The following is a 16,837-nucleotide window of genomic DNA, read 5'->3' as shown; positions in this document are numbered from 1 at the left end:
TACAGTATGTGTTGACATAGCAAAAAAAAATGCTTGTTTTTCTGACTTAAAATATGTAAATAAAATGTGTTTCTGACTTTTAAATGTCTGAATAAAGATTCTGAAAGGAGATGTGATGAACCTGTTGTCAGTTGATTTGTTTCATTGTTTTCTATGCTATAACAAAACAGAATATATGTGATTTTTTATTTTGTGTTGTTTTGTTTCTTTTCTTCAAACTTCCTTTTTCCGTAGTTGGACATTTCATGCATTGACCACCAAGATCATCTCTCTATTCAGTGCAACACTGTACCAGATTAGTGTATTGCAGTAGTATAATAACTAGGGCTGTCAAAATAGCACATTAACTTTGATTAATTAATTACAGAAATATTAAGGTATTAAAGAAAATAAAGCTGCTTAATCACATTTCGTGGTGACATTTGACACAGTGCAGTTTGGCTATAGTGATTGAAGGACGCAGACGAGAAAGCTGCTTTGAATGAAAAGTTTAGCCTACGTTTTAAAAAGAACGCCCAGACTAATCCTGTTGACAGGAGCATCAATCTACTATTTCTGCAGTAAGGAATTCCCGTTGCCTACCATGGGAGTTCGTCAAGTCTGAAATATCACCAGAGCATGTTTAATAGGTAGCCTGGCTCTGGTATCACCTCAATGCAAAGCAATCTGGAGGTAGGCCTACAAGTTAGCACACCTCTTGATGATAATAATGCTAGCCGCCAGCCTTGTTAAAGTTACTTTGCTAACGTAGCCTATTGTTTGCTTAGCCTATAGGCCTACCCTACGACTGACTAACTAACTAACCGACAAACTCTCTTACTAAAGACTACATTTGTTGCACACTTGAAACAAAATGTCTTCAAAAGTATGTTGAAGGTGGTTACATTTATTTCCATTCCAATAACTTCACATTGCATTTCGATTCACACTTGTAGGCTATGCTGCATTTTTTTTCTCGTTTTCTTAGAGCCCTGCGTTTTCTTATCTTTGACTGCCACCTACTGGATAGAAAAGGAAACAACCTAATAATTACGTGAACAAAAATCTACAACATTACATTTAGCAGAAACAACATGTTTGAATGGCCATAAAAGGATAAATCATGGGGGGTATACCACACATTACCTTGGTGTTAGGGTAGCTTACTCTGCACATGCCATTGACAGTGATTTGTAGCTTCAGTCATTTGCATTTCCCCTTTGCAACCTACCCGCACCTTACGCTCCACTGATGCCCACCTCCTATCCACCCCCACTGCACATCTATTATTATTATTATCTAGTATTTGCATCATACTAAACATCTGACACCAGGAACTACTGATGCCTGAGCCAAAGGGAAAATGATCATAAAAGAGAGAAGTTGAACTTTAAAGTTTATAAAGATGGTTTGGCTCTTCATTGATTCACTCATCTGACAAAAATTGTTTTAAAGATATGTTCATAGCAAAAATGGATGCATGTGATTGATTTAGATTAATTAATCACAGAGTTTGTGGGAGTGGAAGGGAGTTCCAGAGTTTGGGGCCAGCCACGCTAAAAGCCCTGTCACCCATGGAATGGAGATGTGCAGTGGGGGTGGATAGGAGGTGGGCATCAGTGGAGCGTAAGGTGCGGGTAGGTAGGTACGGGGTCAGGAGGCTTGAAAGATAAGAGGGTGCAAGATTATGTTGGGCTTTGAGTGATGTATTTGATGTGAGAGTCAAAAGGAAAGGGTAGAATCAATTGTGACACTAAGGTGTTTTGACTTCGTAGAGGTGGTGAAGTAGCCAGTGATGGATAACCGGATGCCACCCACCCAAACCTCTTTTCAGTCGACTCCCATCTGGCAGGAGATACAGGAGCCTGTGCTCCCGCACCAGCAGGCTCAGGTACAGCTTCTTTCCAGAGGCTGTAGCACTGCTGAACAAAACTTCACCTCCTGTCTAGCATTTGCACTTTAGCTGTTACTAGTTTACCTGTTTACTTTTTACTACTGCACTGTTTACCTGTTTACATTGACTGTATTGCACTGCTTACCTGTTTACATTACTCCTACACTGTTTCACCTATGACTTTGCACGGCCAACAGCACTATACATTATATTTTACATGTGTGTGTGTGTGTGTGTGTACTGTATATATATACGTATATACATAGTACGCATGGAGTACTTTATATATAAACAAACTGAGACAACCCATTGAAAGAGCAGAACATACACTTTCAAATGATACCTTGGTTATACATGTAATCCGAGGTAAAGGCTACATAAATAAACAACACAAACAACACACCATTATATAGTAGCCTAATTTTAAACATGTTTAACTAATAAGCTATGATATCTATACAATACAATTAGCAATAATGGGGCTAATAAGTGTCATAGGTAGTTTAGGTTACATATCATGCCAACATTATAAACGTATTTATATAGAAGCAGATCTTAACATTGTGAACCACATGGCTCAGTTTTCAGAAACTGCCACATCAGAGAATGGAGTAGCATCAGACCTCATCCTCCTCTGTGTGCTTATACACAGCAGTTCAAAATAAAAGCAAACCATGTTTAGCCATTTTGACTGAAAGGTCATCTTATTCTGTTTTATTATATTAGGCTCTAATTAGGATAAGAGGCACATATCAAATGTCTCCTTCATGTAGAGAGAGATTATGGAGAAGATGTGATTGAGGATGATGGAGGTGAAGAGAGTAGGGGGTACGGCTGCTCTGAGCACAGTGAGGACATGACACAAGAGCAAATAGGCAGAGCAATGCACACCAGCTTTTGCCAGAGGATCCAGGACCATGGGCAGATAAATTAGCAAATGACCAGAGACACACCAGAGTACGCATGGAGTCATGTCATGTAGCTTAAACGTAACCTTAGCAACCGCAGTAGAGTAGGCTAGAACATGTTGGGAAATGAGGTTTGGAATATGTGTAGACATAAGCACACATGACAGATTATTAAACTACTTGAAGCAGTACAGTTAATAGTTACTACCCTATCATCTAGACCTACAGATTGAAGTGCAGAGTGGCCCAATGTCTTTGTGTGTGTGTGTGTGTGGGGGGGTTATGGGGGCCCATCAGGACTGGTACTAGGGTCCAGGATCTCGTGCTACGCCCCTGATTACACCCTTTGAATGCATGCTGAGCGCCGTGAAATTCTGTATGGGGTAGACATACAAGAAATTAATGTGGACATGCTTGCCGGTAAAGTTGAAATGTAACCCCCACACACACAGGTTTTATTTTACGGAGAGAATGTGTAGGACTAAGTGGCAGTCATATTTTATGCATATAGTTTTAAGTGTTTCTACAAATGTAGAATCAGTTAGTAGTTACTTTTATCCTATATGATTCTTTGTGAATACCAGCCTAGAACTCATTTATTGTCATTTCAGTTCAAAACACACAAGTTCAGAGATGGCAGAACTAGAGAGTTCCTGCACTTTCCCATGTGTGACATCATGTGCCTGGAAGTAGGGGATTCTGAAGGGGCGCATCCTGATGACCTCATCAACATTTTAAAAGGTCAAATAAAAGATGGCCATAAGGTAATAATAAAAACACACAGACACACTACTACTACTACTTTTACTTCATGTCAGTGTGAAGCACGTGTTGGCGGGGAATAACGGACACCAAAACCAACAAAGATATATTTAGGGTTCTTTATAGGATATATGGAAAAAGGATCTTTAGAAAGGATATATAAGTACAAAACAAAATTAAGCTCTGTAGCTCTCAATGTGGTCCAATACAAAAGCCCAACCAAAAGAAAATGTTTTCACTTCTGTCTTCTACAAGTGTATAAAAAATAGAACCAGTGTTCAATCTCCAGCAACTAGTGTTTCATTAACATTAACTAGCCTTACAAAATCCATTTAAGATGGCGGAGCTAAAAGTAGCAGCCTACAAATCTAGCAGGATAAAACTAACTCAACATGGTACAGTGTAAATCTCAGTGGCATAAAACGGTAGCGGTGATACTACAAAGAGAGAAATACACACAATCATGAATACACCCTACATCAAACTCATACAGTACATAAAAATATCATTGAACATGAAGCAACGAGACATTCAATACACTTACAACTTCATACACGTCACTGCATTGGCGGGTGTTCTCACCAGGGTACAGACACCAGGGTCTCAAAACTAGATAAAACAATGTGACCTTTAGTGACCTTAATAAAGCATCGTTTAGTTTCTTAGCACACCTTAATAAAACATCGTTTAGTTTCTTAGCACCTTAAATGTCATTCAACCTTTACTTTCATAACGAACGAAACAGTGTTGCATTGACCAAGGACAAATCTGCAAGCACATATTTCAGGACGGCGAGGCTAATTCACATATCTAAATCAACAGGCCTCCTTTAGCAAACTAACTCATTTCTCAAAAAGTACGAAGTTACATACTACTAAATGTGTATTCTGTCGTTATTGTAACAATTATGCAACTTACACACGCTATTGGCGACAATTATTCTCCTGCATTCGTGCCAACAGCCTTGTCTACTTTACAACGTTCCCGCTCCTCTGAATCTACCCAGAAATCACTACAAAAACCCCTTTGGGAACTACATCTTGACGTCACTGTAGTTTTCTGGCATTTAAAGGAGACTTACACTATTAAACTTGCAAATGAAATGAAAAAAGGATAAACTCCAAACATGACCCGGTTACACACGGGAACACTTTAGAGCTGTTCTTCTTGCTGTAGTTTAATCCTAGGAGCCCCTGTTCAGACACAGAGCCAGACTTCATCAGCAACCCCAGTCTGAGGGATGGAACTCATTGGCTTCTAAGTGTCATTCCAGCAGACCAGTGTGCAGCAGGATGGTTCCTTTGAGAAGATGAGGCCCATCAGAAAACAGGCCAGTGAGATGGGTAAGTGATGATCAACATGTTCACACTAATATCACTAGTACTTATGGCTCTCCCATCCAAGCACTAACCAAGCAGACATCTGCTAGACATCAAGAGTTCAAGCTTCAGCCACCCATACTGGGGTCCACATGCCAAAGGGTTTGAGTCCTGATCCCACCCCGTCTCTCTCTCTCTCTCTCTCTCTCTCTCTCTCTCACTCACTCACTCACTTCACGCTCCTATCAGACTCAAGGCCTAAAAAGACCCCCAAACATCAAGTCAGAACAAAGACTAAGTAAAGGTCATGATCAAGGGAAATGTCTTCCTGCAGGAATCCTTCAGCTTACAATGCTACCAAAAGTGGATCAGGCCCAGAGGTCAAGAAGGACATCAGAGTGATCTACAGGAGCAAGAAGATCAAGAAGAATGTACGTTTCCATCAGAACATCTGCCTGTGCACAATATCTACACACCAGATATATGTATAGGATACAGTCATCATGTCTTCTCTTCTCTTCTCTGGGCAAACATCTCTTCAGATGCAGGAGTGCAGTAACAGACTGGGAGTTCCCTTTAATGAGTTTGTTCAATGGAGACACATTCTCTCTCCCTCACATACACACTTAGACACACAACTGGATCTGGTTGTACAAAACCCATTGCTTAGACGTGGCTCAACATGCAGTGCCACATATGGTATGGCCATTCCTCTATAGTGTGTGTGTGTGTGTGTGTGCGTGTGCGTGTGCGTGTGTGTGTGCGTGTGTGTGTGTGTGCGTGTGTGTGTGTGTGTGCGTGCGCGTGTGCGTGTGCGTGTATGTGTGTGTGCATGTGTGTGTGCGTGTGCGTGTGTGTGTGCGTGCGTGTGTGTGTGCGTGCGTGTGTGTGTGCGCGTGTATATGTGTGTGTGAGAGAGTCATAGACAGGGAGGGAGAGAGTGCATGTATGTGAGAGAAAGACAGAGAGAGAGGGAGGGAGTGTGTGTGTGTGTGTGTGTGTGTACACTTTGTTGAACTCTGCACTGAATTGTCCTTTACTGAGCCCCTGATGTCCATAAGTAACAGGCACCTCATTCTTCATGGATTTTCTTTTCAATTTGTCGGTGTCAGTGCCGATGCTTTCACGTTTACAGGTGGGCCACACCAGGCACGTAACTTAAGCGTTCCATTCACGTTGTGTCTGCAACAATTAGCTTCCACTGTAATCAATGGAACTTACTACACCAGGGGCCGTATTCACAAAGCATTTTATCTTCAATTAAAAGAGTTTTCTCTTTTAAAGTTATTCACAAAGCCTATCAGACCTACTCTTAGTAAGGAAAAGTGACAACTCCTAAGATAACAGATGAACTCTGTTGCTATGGTTGATGTCATTACTTATGCACGAGCTTGATTGAAGTAACCACCTTGATTGGCTGATGATTATAATGTGGGAATGATTCCAAAAACCTCCCCTACGATGATAAGTGACAGGTCTGAGAATGTGTGCACTACACAAGTAGTGCTGAGGACAGAAGCTGATGAATGAATAAATAAATAAATAAATAGCCTAAAAGAATAAAGAGTAAGATCAAACAAATAGCCTAATAGCCTATTGACATCAATCCATATGGATGCTTATCTTGCCATCACTTGTCATTTCATTTGATGGTGATGCCAAATTGTCCACCATTTTATTATCTGTGGGGAAGTTCCCAGAGAGGCATACGGCAGCCAACATAGCTGCTACAAAGACTTCTGTCATGGAGGAATGGGGGATTCTGGGAAAGGTGAGATGCCTTGTGACTGATGGTGCTGCAAACATGACAGTGATAGTGTGATAATGTGTCAATCATAACATTGAAACTAGGAGAGAACACAGGAGGAGAGAACTGTGATAACAAAAAAAGAGAGTGATAATGTGTCAATCATAACATTGAAACTACATTTAAAATGCCTGGTCAGAGACCACCACCAATGCCTTCACTGGCCACCAGGGAGGCACTGAAAGCCTGTGGTTTATGTGAAACTAAAGCAAATTGAAATAATCATGTGTTTTACATTCACTATACATGCATTTTCCTTGCCTGGTTGTCTTAATTATTTTGTCTTCTGTTACTGCATTCTTGTATATTAAGAGTTCCTCTAGGGGAGAGCTGTATACTGCAAAGGCATGTCATTGTAGGGAGTGATGAAGAGTGCCCCTAGTGGCAAACAGGGAAACTGCAAAGGCATGCCAGTGTAGAGAGTGCTGAAGAGTGCCTCTAGTGGCAAACAGGGAGACTGCAAAGGCATGCCAGTGTAGAGAGTGCTGAAGAGTAGCCTAGCTAGCGCCACCACTTCTCAATGAGACGTGGTCTGGGAACCAAACGTTCATTTTCTCGTATTTGAAAAAAATGCCATAAATATCCGTTTATTGGGTGCCACGGATGTCTATCAAATGCGTCTGTGCATAGCTCATCATCGCCTTGCTCTTCCCCCTGTTCTGTGATTGGTTCCCTATCTCAGGCGAAAATTTGCTCCATGGTCTCCAGGCTGCCTTAGCAGCGTGAATCAAATCGCGCGCAAGGCAGCATGGGAACACCCAGGCTAGCTGAAGAGTGCCCCTAGTGGCAAACAGGGCTGTACCATGAAGGGAAAACTATTTAAACCACCTAAACCAAAGTCCTTCCACTCGGCGCCATATTGCACTTATCAGACATCTATTTCGGGCAGAACCGCACATGTGCAAGGCTTCATGACACCAACATCACTCCAGCTGTGAGATCACAATAGGCCTACATGATTGGCACGATGTACTCACATGTGCAAGGCTTCACAACACCAACATCACTCCAGCTGTGAGATCACAATAGGCCTACATGATTGGCATGATGTACTCACATGTCAACTTTTGGTGGTGAAAGGGGCAGAATATGCATAGATGACACGTTTGTGTTCCGATCAAATCCCACACATTTTCATGGGAGATTCTTTGAGTGCTGTATTGTCTGAAAGCATCAGTGTTGAAGAGTGCCCCTAGTGGCAAATAGGTAAACTGCAAAGGCAAGTTTGTGAAGAGAATAGTCAGGAGGTCACCTAGTGGCAAACTGTGAGACTACAACTATGTAAAATGGTCAGGACCCCCATATTGTAATTTAGTGCCCCATCAATAAGTAATATTGTAACTCTCCACTATAAGTGAGGGTAGCTGTGGTGTATGAAAACACTGAGAGGAAAGGGAGAACAGGAGTGTTTCTGGACTGGCCAGCCAGCACTCTGTCCTTCTACTGCGTCTCCTTGGATCCACTCACCCACCTGCACACGTTCACCTCCACATTCATTGAGCCCCTCTATGTAGGGTGTGAGCTTGGCTATTCAGACTCTGTGTCCCTGTGCAAGATCACTTAGTGACCACACGCTGCACAAGCACCAGAGTCCATGGAAGAGACCAGCTAGCAAGCACATCTATGTTAAATAAATATATTTCCATCTATGTTAAATACATATGTATCAATATATTTCAAAATGTAAGTAAATATTCAATATTGGCCACTTTCTTATATTTTCTGCATATAATTAAATATATTTAAATATATGACACTAAGAAGCATGACCACATGACCCTTGATGAAGATTCTGATCACATGATCTATATATTTCAGACTTATATTTCTCTAATATAGTTAATATTCTACTACGGTTTGATATTTTCAGCATTGATCAATACATATTTCACTATTGTATTTGCTTAAAATCAACCATAGTATCAGTATAAAGAGGAAGAAACACACAACACTTCTGTTATCTTTTATTCTATTTTATTGAAAATCTTTGTTTTTGTTATGGAACCAGTGTAGAGAGTTACATGTTGAATGAAAGCAATTCAGCATACAATGAAGATCTACCAGCAATTTTGACCACCTCGAAGACCGGCCAACTAGCTGCTACTTCTTGGCCGCCTTCCTCCCCTCCACCACATAACGTTAGTTTCTAGCAAGATGTCCCACCCAGAGCCGATGAAAAAGTCTTCCTCATTATCTGAAATTACTAATGCAGTCTGCAAAATACTGGTTACAAAAGTCCCTGCCAATCCACTTAAACAGTGCAAACGTTTTACATTTGGACTAGTAGTAGCTGTTATGTTACATTGCTGGGTCCCATATATACTTGCCTACATTCTTGTACTATAAATGTATATATATATATATATATATATATTTAAATATAAACTGGATGTAGCTGCATTATGTGAATATATTTTTTCCCTTTTCTTTTTCTGTATGGGCATAATCATTCATTTATTTGAAATGGGTAGCATTTTAAACTTGAGCTCTGGTGTTAATCTCAGGCATGTTTTAGGAAATATTCATGTTCAAACATAACCAACTTGCTGAAATAATAGTAAAAAAGTGTTTCATTATTTCCAGCTCCAGTTATTTTGTGACTATAGGTTATATTCCCAGCTACAGGTTTCTAATCTATTTTCATATGAGAGAATGTCCTGTTTAAATTGCATTTAATCCTTGTGCAAATAGTATCTACTGCAGTAGGCTATCGGCTTCTAAACAGTAAACACACGATAGTCTAGAAAAATCACAGATATAATACTGGCACAGCATGAACTATTACATTGTCCCTGAGATTTTGTCTGCAAATTCAATGATTTTACTGTAATCAATTTAGCCTACCATAACTTTCATTAAGGCTACGATCCAAAATCGCTTTTGACAAGGGGAGGGACTTTTGAAGTAGGCAGCCTAAAAACGAAAGTAAATAGTTAGACTCGTCAGACGCGTCAGTAGCCTAAATTTGTCTTGTATCGAGAGCACACAGTTTGTAGCCTAAGGTAAGAAACCCACTATTTAATGTGTTCATATTATCATTTACTTTGTGTTTTCGGTATGTGGAATATTTGGAATAAACTAATTAGAATGTTGTTGCATGAACTTGTCGACGTTGTTTAAGAAAAGTTTTCGCCGGAGAGAGATTTCCGCCTTTAGGGTAGGCAGGCCTTGCCCTAACAAACCAGTAGGCTAAATGCGGGCTTGCTAACATTAAAATATAAGATATGCTACTGAATAGACTGTCGGCTATTTCTTAATTTAACTCCATAGTAGGCTTACATAATGTGTGGAGTTAGCCCACTCTTTTGCCGGTCCAGATTATGGAATCAAGCACAAAATCGTCGTGCGTAACTAGATAGGCTAGCATGCAACAGGCGCTGGCGCAGCAAGGGCGTTTGCATAGGGACATCACATGTCCATACCAATACTTTGGGGTGACGAAATTGTCCATAACATTAGCGAAGTCATTCGTACTATTTGTTTTATTGTGAAGTCGTTCATGATGCGTCCCCATAAAGTGTAGCCTACATCACCAGTAGGCTACAACCAGTTTAGATATGCTGTCATTTGATTGGCTGAAACCTGAAAGTGTCAAAACATAAGCATGCAAGGCCTCTTGTCACTAGGGGTGGGCGATATGGACAAAAAATAATATCTCGATATTTTTTGTGATTTTGACGATAACGATAATTAGTCGATATCCTTAAAAAAATAGTTTTTGTTAAAGTCTGAGTTACTTTACAGCTCATTATTTATGAATAGCATCATTACAATAATAACCAATAACCTAACCTGTGACTTTTTAACAGGGGTGAAAGTAAGCCGGTACTGGCCGGTACGGAGTACCACTAAAATATTTGGAGAGGGTACGCCGTCCCGGAAAGAAAACTATACTGTCTCTGAAAAATATAGCACTTTCAGCATGACAACACAACTGCTAACGTCAAATTACCAGAAGCAACACGTTTCCCCCAAATATATTTAATATACATCGTTCTGAACCGTATCTGAATTGTGTCTAAACCTCCCGTGCAGCTGGACAGACAACGAGCAAGCTATAGCGCTCGTACAGTAGCCTACAGTAATTGCGCCAACGTGCACTGGTATCCAAAGTGTTTTAGCAGACGGACGTTTCTTGGAAAGTCTCCCAAATAAAAAAAAAAAAACATACAGGCTAAAGAAAAATATGTTGATGTTTCAATAGCCTATTCTGGTTTTATGTGTGCAGTGTTTCGCTGGAGAGACAGGAGACAGGAGGAGTGCGTGTATGGCTTAACCAGATCTTGCGCAGCAATAATGAAAGTGTTTTAGCGGACAGAAGTATGTTGCAGTCTCCCAAATAAAAAGGCATGACTCAAAGAAACGTGTTTTATGATATACAGTAGCCTATATAAAAAAAAATTTGATTGGAAGTGGGAGCGAGCAGAGTAACTAGGTTAAATAAATAAATAAATGTTGAAATTAAGTGTTTGCAATTTATTCATAATCAAAAACAGATGCAGGTGGGTTAAAGAGTGACACTAGAGTGATAAGAAGTCCTAGTGAATGCTTGATAAGTAGACTATAATACAGTAAATAAACAAATAATAAATAATTAGGCTAAGTGAAATTTTCGGCGCGCATTATAACTCTATATCATAGTACCACCAAGAAATAAAAACTACTTTCACCCCTGCTTTTTAACCAAATCAACCAATGCATTGTCACTCTGACACATTTCCAATTCTGCCCCCACTTGTGTGTGTGGCAATAACATGGTCTCAGCTACATTAGAGAAGATGAATAGGCCTAACAGTTTCCCAAGAGAAAGTCTAAAGCTGAAGTTCCTTTCAAAGCTTTACATAGGATTCACTGTAAAACTAAGCAGACCAACAGAGTACATCTCAGTTATTTCCTTCTATGTTTTGTTTAAGAGCAATGTAGGCTAGCATTCCAAGTTACAGAATAGAAACTAATGCGTTAGCTTATGGCTAATGTATATGAGAAATCCCATATAGATGCTAACGGTTAGCATAATCGGTAAACGTATATAGTGTAGAGTCGGCGCAAAAAGACAGTGTTAGCGTTCTCCTGCGAAAAGCATGCTGGGATACGAGAGCGAACATTTGGGGGGTTTATGTCGTTATTCTCTTAAGTTATAAGTGTAAAGTTGGTGTCTTTAGTGTAACATGTTTCCCTTTTAGTTTTCCCTCATGTGTGATCCTTTTTGTGTGGGGGGCTGCGACCTCCCCTGTTGGTGTAGTGTGTGTGACTTCTTGACCTGCTCTGTGTGCATTTGTGGTCTGTGTTTGTGTCGCGCCACTCTTAACAATGCAGATTCGAACCTCTCTGAGACTCAACCACCACACTGAATAAATTTACAGTTATTTATTACAAGGGAGCAGCAGCAGCAAGCATACATGCAGAGCCGGCAGATGATGTTAAGTGTACACAGTGTCAGGCCCGAGCCCACCCTCTGTTAAAGTCCAGGATATCACCCACACAGTGCCCGCAATACCAGTTAAGCCACTAGAAACCTAACTCTGAGCAACAAGAAGAACATCACAGGACTCTCTTCAGATAAAATAGCCCACACACACACACCATCACAGCAAAGGGAATAGCATTACCAACACACAGGCTAGCACTAGTAGAAACACAATATTATTCACAGCACTCCAGAATGTACCATTCAGAATTGCATAGCAATACGTTTAACACCAATAAAGCCACATAGGAATAAGCACACAATAAATCACTTCAGTTTGTTTCTTAATTGCCACACAGGTAGACAATTGTGCAATAGGCCCAAGCAGTTATAAGGAGGGAGGGCTCACCATGACAGTCCACGCCCCCTCCGCTGTCGCGCATTGCTGGCCCCCAATCAGGGAAATAACATTGGTCGGCGGCACCCTCCTCGCCGACCAAGAAAACAACAAATCCCACAATGCACTGGGTGGTGTAGCAGCGCTATCTCCGTGGAGTCCGCCTCCCTGCAGCCAGTGACGTTAGGGCACGCTCAGACTGCTGTCCAAAATGCGCAGAAGACTTCCTTGTCGGCAGGCGCGATCTCCCACACAGCAATCGCCCTCGGGGAGAGAACAATGTTTTAATACTTCGTAAACCTTGAGCTGGCCCATCCACACTAAGACAGAATGATTGTTTTACTTTCCTTTAGCAGACGTGCGATTGCGCATATCAGCTGTCTCCTCTCTTCAGTCAGGCTGCACAGCTCCAGGAAGTCGGCACCCCTCGGGAGAAGGACAGTTCTTAAAACTTAGACAGATGACCGATGGCCCACTCACACAGCAAGACAGCAGATAAGCAAAAGTTACTTTCCTTCATGGATCGCTAGTTTGCGTCCTCTTAATCAACCCGTCAGCGGTCAGTCATCCAGCAGTCCACCTCGCATCAGCTGTTGCTTCAGGGTCGCGTCATCAGGCCAGCCCTGGGTTCCCCCCGTCGTCACTACAACCTCCCCTTTCCCTATAAAAAGGATTTACCTCCCCATTCTCCCAATCGCAAACACTCACACACCCCAGTCCAATTAGTCCATCCACCAATCACAGTGTTCCACATGAGAAAGCAGGAAACGTCCATCACAGGGAATTGTTCATTGTGCACAGATAAGCATTTTCCCCCAGCATCAGACATTTATACATAATAATAATAATAATAATAATAATAATAAACCCCTCCTGACTGTGACATTTGTGTCCCTGCTCTCGTTCTCAGCTAATAAACCTTTTGATTGGACAACTGTGTGTGTTGCTATCAAATCATTACAATAGGCTATTTAGAGCGAACTTCAGTCCATTTACAAAAGAGTTACATGAGAATAGTTCTTTGTAAACAACAGACTCAAAGGCTGTTTTCTCTCCATATAATACCGTGTAGGAAAAAACGTGACTGTCTCATCAATGCTACTTGGACAGAAGTAGCGGCATAAAATCCGAAGTAGGCATAAAATCCGAAGTAGGCTACTCTCGCTGCACAAAATAAATATTAGGCATGCGGGACAACGTTTTAGGTTGTGACCCACTAGTGATCACGTGACACTTGCTCTGCTGCAGCCAGGGGCTTCTCCCGCATACACCTCCTGGGAATGTATGAGTCTTCAATGCGTGATTTCGAGTGTTTTTCCCCATAAGTAATTTAAATACTCGATAATGTCAATTTGCACATCGTTAAAACAACAATCACGATATTATCGCAGACGATATATATCGCCCACCCCTACTTGTCACGTTAGTGGCGGACACATAGGAGGCGTGCAGGCGTGTGGACAATGACCAGTAGGATTCCCTTTGTCCTTTAGCATGCACATGCTGCCCCTTTTAGTGGATCAGCTTGGCCTATACACCAACAAAATTAAAGAGTTGTAGTAAAAATAAATCTTCATGAGTATGTGTATTATGTTGTGTATGTTAGGGACCTTTAGGGTTTGTCAAGGGTCAACCCTGGAGCAGTCAGTGGGGCTTACATGCTTTTAGGGTCCCTACCCTTGACCTCTGACCCCATGGGCCTGGCCTGGGATGAGCGTGCGCTTAATCCAGACCCAACTGTCATAAAGCAAACTAGACTACAGTGGCCAAAGACCTTAATCTGTACTGAGGAATTTACTTTAGCCTATAGGCCTACACCTTAACATTTTTATTCAAGATTCAAGACATTTGTTAGCCTGACAAGCCAGACCCACATTAAAATGTAGGGTCTGGGCACTCACCGTTCGCAGTGCTCAGTCCGAGGGGCGGGATAATCAGTTGTCTTTCAAATTCCCTCTGCACGCAATAGGACAGCGGCAGCGCTATGAGTCCCATGCGTTTCCCACCAGTGGAGCTAGTTGGCTAGTTCAAACGTTTGCCAACTTAATAAAAGCTTAACTCGTGTCACACTGTTCGCCAGCAGCAACATCCATCTTATTTGTTTTCAAGTAGCAGGGAATTCAAGCCAAACCGTTGCAACTCTGCCATCAATCATTATGTTAAGCCCACCTAACGACTCTATACACGATTTCTGTAGTCACAAGCCAACGGAGAGTTGCTAGACTAGCCCTGGCAGCAAATGTAATTTGCTGCCGCTAGGGGCGCGTCTAGATTTCTAGGCTAGACATTTGTTCTTTCTTGTTGTAAAAATACTACAGTACTGATTCTTGTTTAGTTGCATGTTTGTTGTGCTTCTTTCATCATCTTCAGTTTGTTCTGTGTCTTCTTCTTGTCAGAATACTAAAAAACAAAGATAGTGGTTCATGTTTAGCTACAGTTATAATCTATAGTATGCGGTGACACATGAAACAAGACGTAAAGCTGCATTTGTCTCATGTACATTCCCAGAGAGACTCTCCCACTGCTGCTAGGATGAGTGTCTCTCAGGAGAGAGAGGAGGCTGCAAGTCACAGTGAGACACTCAGACCAGAGTCTGCAGCACACAGCTGTGTGCAACAAAGCAGCAAACCAACACACTCTGATGGAGGGTAAGATAATCCACAGATACAGTACACATCATACCTGTCCCCACACACTCTGATGGAGGGTAAGTTAATCCACAGATACAGTACACATCATACCTGTCCCCACACACTCTGATGGAGGGTAAATTAATCCACAGATACAGTACACATCATACCTGTCCCCACACCCCCTCAGTTATTCTCTGGTGCATTGGTGCCTCATTGTCTGCATTTGGAATTGTTTGGTTCCTTGTCTGTGCTGTCAGTGAACTTCCTAAACTATGCAAATATATCTAGCTGTTCATGGGAGCAGCAGTAAAAAGAGAATTCAATAGCAATAGTGGCCATTAGACTGATAATACCATCTATAGGTACCATCTATAGTATTGTCATTATGGACTCATTTAGCTAATCACTAGGAATATATCTCCTAATGTGAATAATCATCAGTCTGTAGACATGTCAGTCACATGCAGTTCTACACACACACACACACACACACACACACCTATAGGTACCATCTACAGTATTCTCATTATGGACTCATTTAGCTAGGAATATATCTCCTAATGTGAGTAATCATCAGTCTGTAGACATGTCAGTCACATGCAGTTCTACACACACACACACACACACACACACATTATTACATATTACACATATTACACATATTACTGTAAGTGTGAGCAAATCACTCCGCAGAGGAATGAGTTGATGTTAATCTGTTTCTTGTGTCTCTTTATGTAACCAGCCCACAGACACACAGACCTCCATCTCCAGTGCCCAGCTGTGTGTCCATGAAGAGTGATAAGTCCATGGGTGCTATGCCCCACTTCAGCAGTGAACCAGTTCCATCAGGTCTAATGTGAGTAGCATGTTAGTCTGTTGACATGTCAGTCACATTCAATTCTACACACACTCTCTCTCTCTCTCTCTCTCACTCACACACACACACACACTTTGTGTGTAAATTAATCTCTCTTTCTCTCTCTCTCTCCCCCTCTCTCTCTCTCTCTCTGTGTGTGTGTGTGTGTGTGAGAGAGAGAGGTTAATTCTAAAATGGAGCATGTATTGTTGTAGTATTACTGTAAGTGTGAATAAATGCAATGTTATTCAGTTTCTTGTGTCTCTTTATATAACCAGCCCACAGACTCACAGACCTCCATCTCCAGTGCCCAGCTGTGTGTCCATGAAGAGTGATCAGTCCATGGGCCATATGCCCCACTTCAGCAGTGAACCAGTTACATCAGGACTAATGTGAGTAGTCATCAGTCTTTTGACATGTCAGTCACATTAAATTCTACACACTCTCTCTCTCTCTCTCTCTCACTCACTCACACTCACACTCTCTCTCTCTCACACACACACACACACACACACACACACACACACACACACACACACACACACACACACACACACACACAGACACATAGCACCTTATACAGAACTATGTTAACTCTCAACTATGACTGTGTCTACATACAGTTTATGAACATGGCTTCTATCAAATGATCTCCAATGGCATTTAAAAACTAGCTAATAAATAATATTCTCACTGTAAATGCAGAAGATCACAAATACCTGATTTATTCAGTTCTGCTGAAGTGTTCTATTTATTTGTTATCTTTACACATGCAAAGTTCAGGGGGGGTTCAGGCTCGCTTGCTTACAAAGTAGTCTCCGGTTCTGCTCCCACCTACTTGAATGCCCTCATACAGACATACACTACCTCCAGAC

At 41.5% G+C, this 16,837-nt stretch overlaps 2 protein-coding genes and 2 long non-coding RNA genes across 6 annotated transcripts in view; 3 read left to right on the top strand and 1 right to left on the bottom strand.

The window, feature by feature from the left end:
* The window catches only part of LOC121718967 (interferon-induced protein 44-like), a 247,328-nt gene that overhangs the window by 147,682 nt on the left and 82,809 nt on the right, over positions 1-16,837 (top strand). The window lies entirely within an intron of this gene.
* LOC121718788 (NACHT, LRR and PYD domains-containing protein 3-like) overlaps positions 1-16,837 on the top strand; it is a 1,510,793-nt gene that overhangs the window by 1,463,714 nt on the left and 30,242 nt on the right. For 2 of the 3 annotated variants that reach the window (XR_006034019.1, XR_006034018.1), the window contains one exon: positions 1-120. This exon is cut by the window's left edge and continues 528 nt beyond it. The exons of the other annotated variant lie outside the window; for it this stretch is intronic. The gene's annotated coding sequence lies outside the window, so the exon portion shown is untranslated. Of the gene's footprint in view, positions 121-16,837 lie in introns of those variants that run through there. 3 annotated transcript variants of the gene reach the window in all.
* LOC121719028 lies at positions 3,465-5,445 on the top strand. The gene is made up of 4 exons (XR_006034081.1): positions 3,465-3,545; positions 4,720-4,886; positions 5,197-5,293; positions 5,405-5,445. It is a non-coding gene; the product is annotated as an uncharacterized LOC121719028 (long non-coding RNA).
* Positions 15,072-15,814, bottom strand: LOC121719092. Its single transcript, XR_006034155.1, has 2 exons — positions 15,274-15,814; positions 15,072-15,214 (listed from the first exon to the last, which is right to left on the bottom strand). It is a non-coding gene; the product is annotated as an uncharacterized LOC121719092 (long non-coding RNA).

Source organism: Alosa sapidissima, chromosome 9 (genome assembly GCF_018492685.1).
Source record: "Alosa sapidissima isolate fAloSap1 chromosome 9, fAloSap1.pri, whole genome shotgun sequence".
Lineage (NCBI taxonomy): Eukaryota > Metazoa > Chordata > Actinopteri > Clupeiformes > Clupeidae > Alosa > Alosa sapidissima.
Note: the sequence above shows the minus strand (reverse complement) of the source record. Positions and strands in the feature narration are given on the sequence as shown.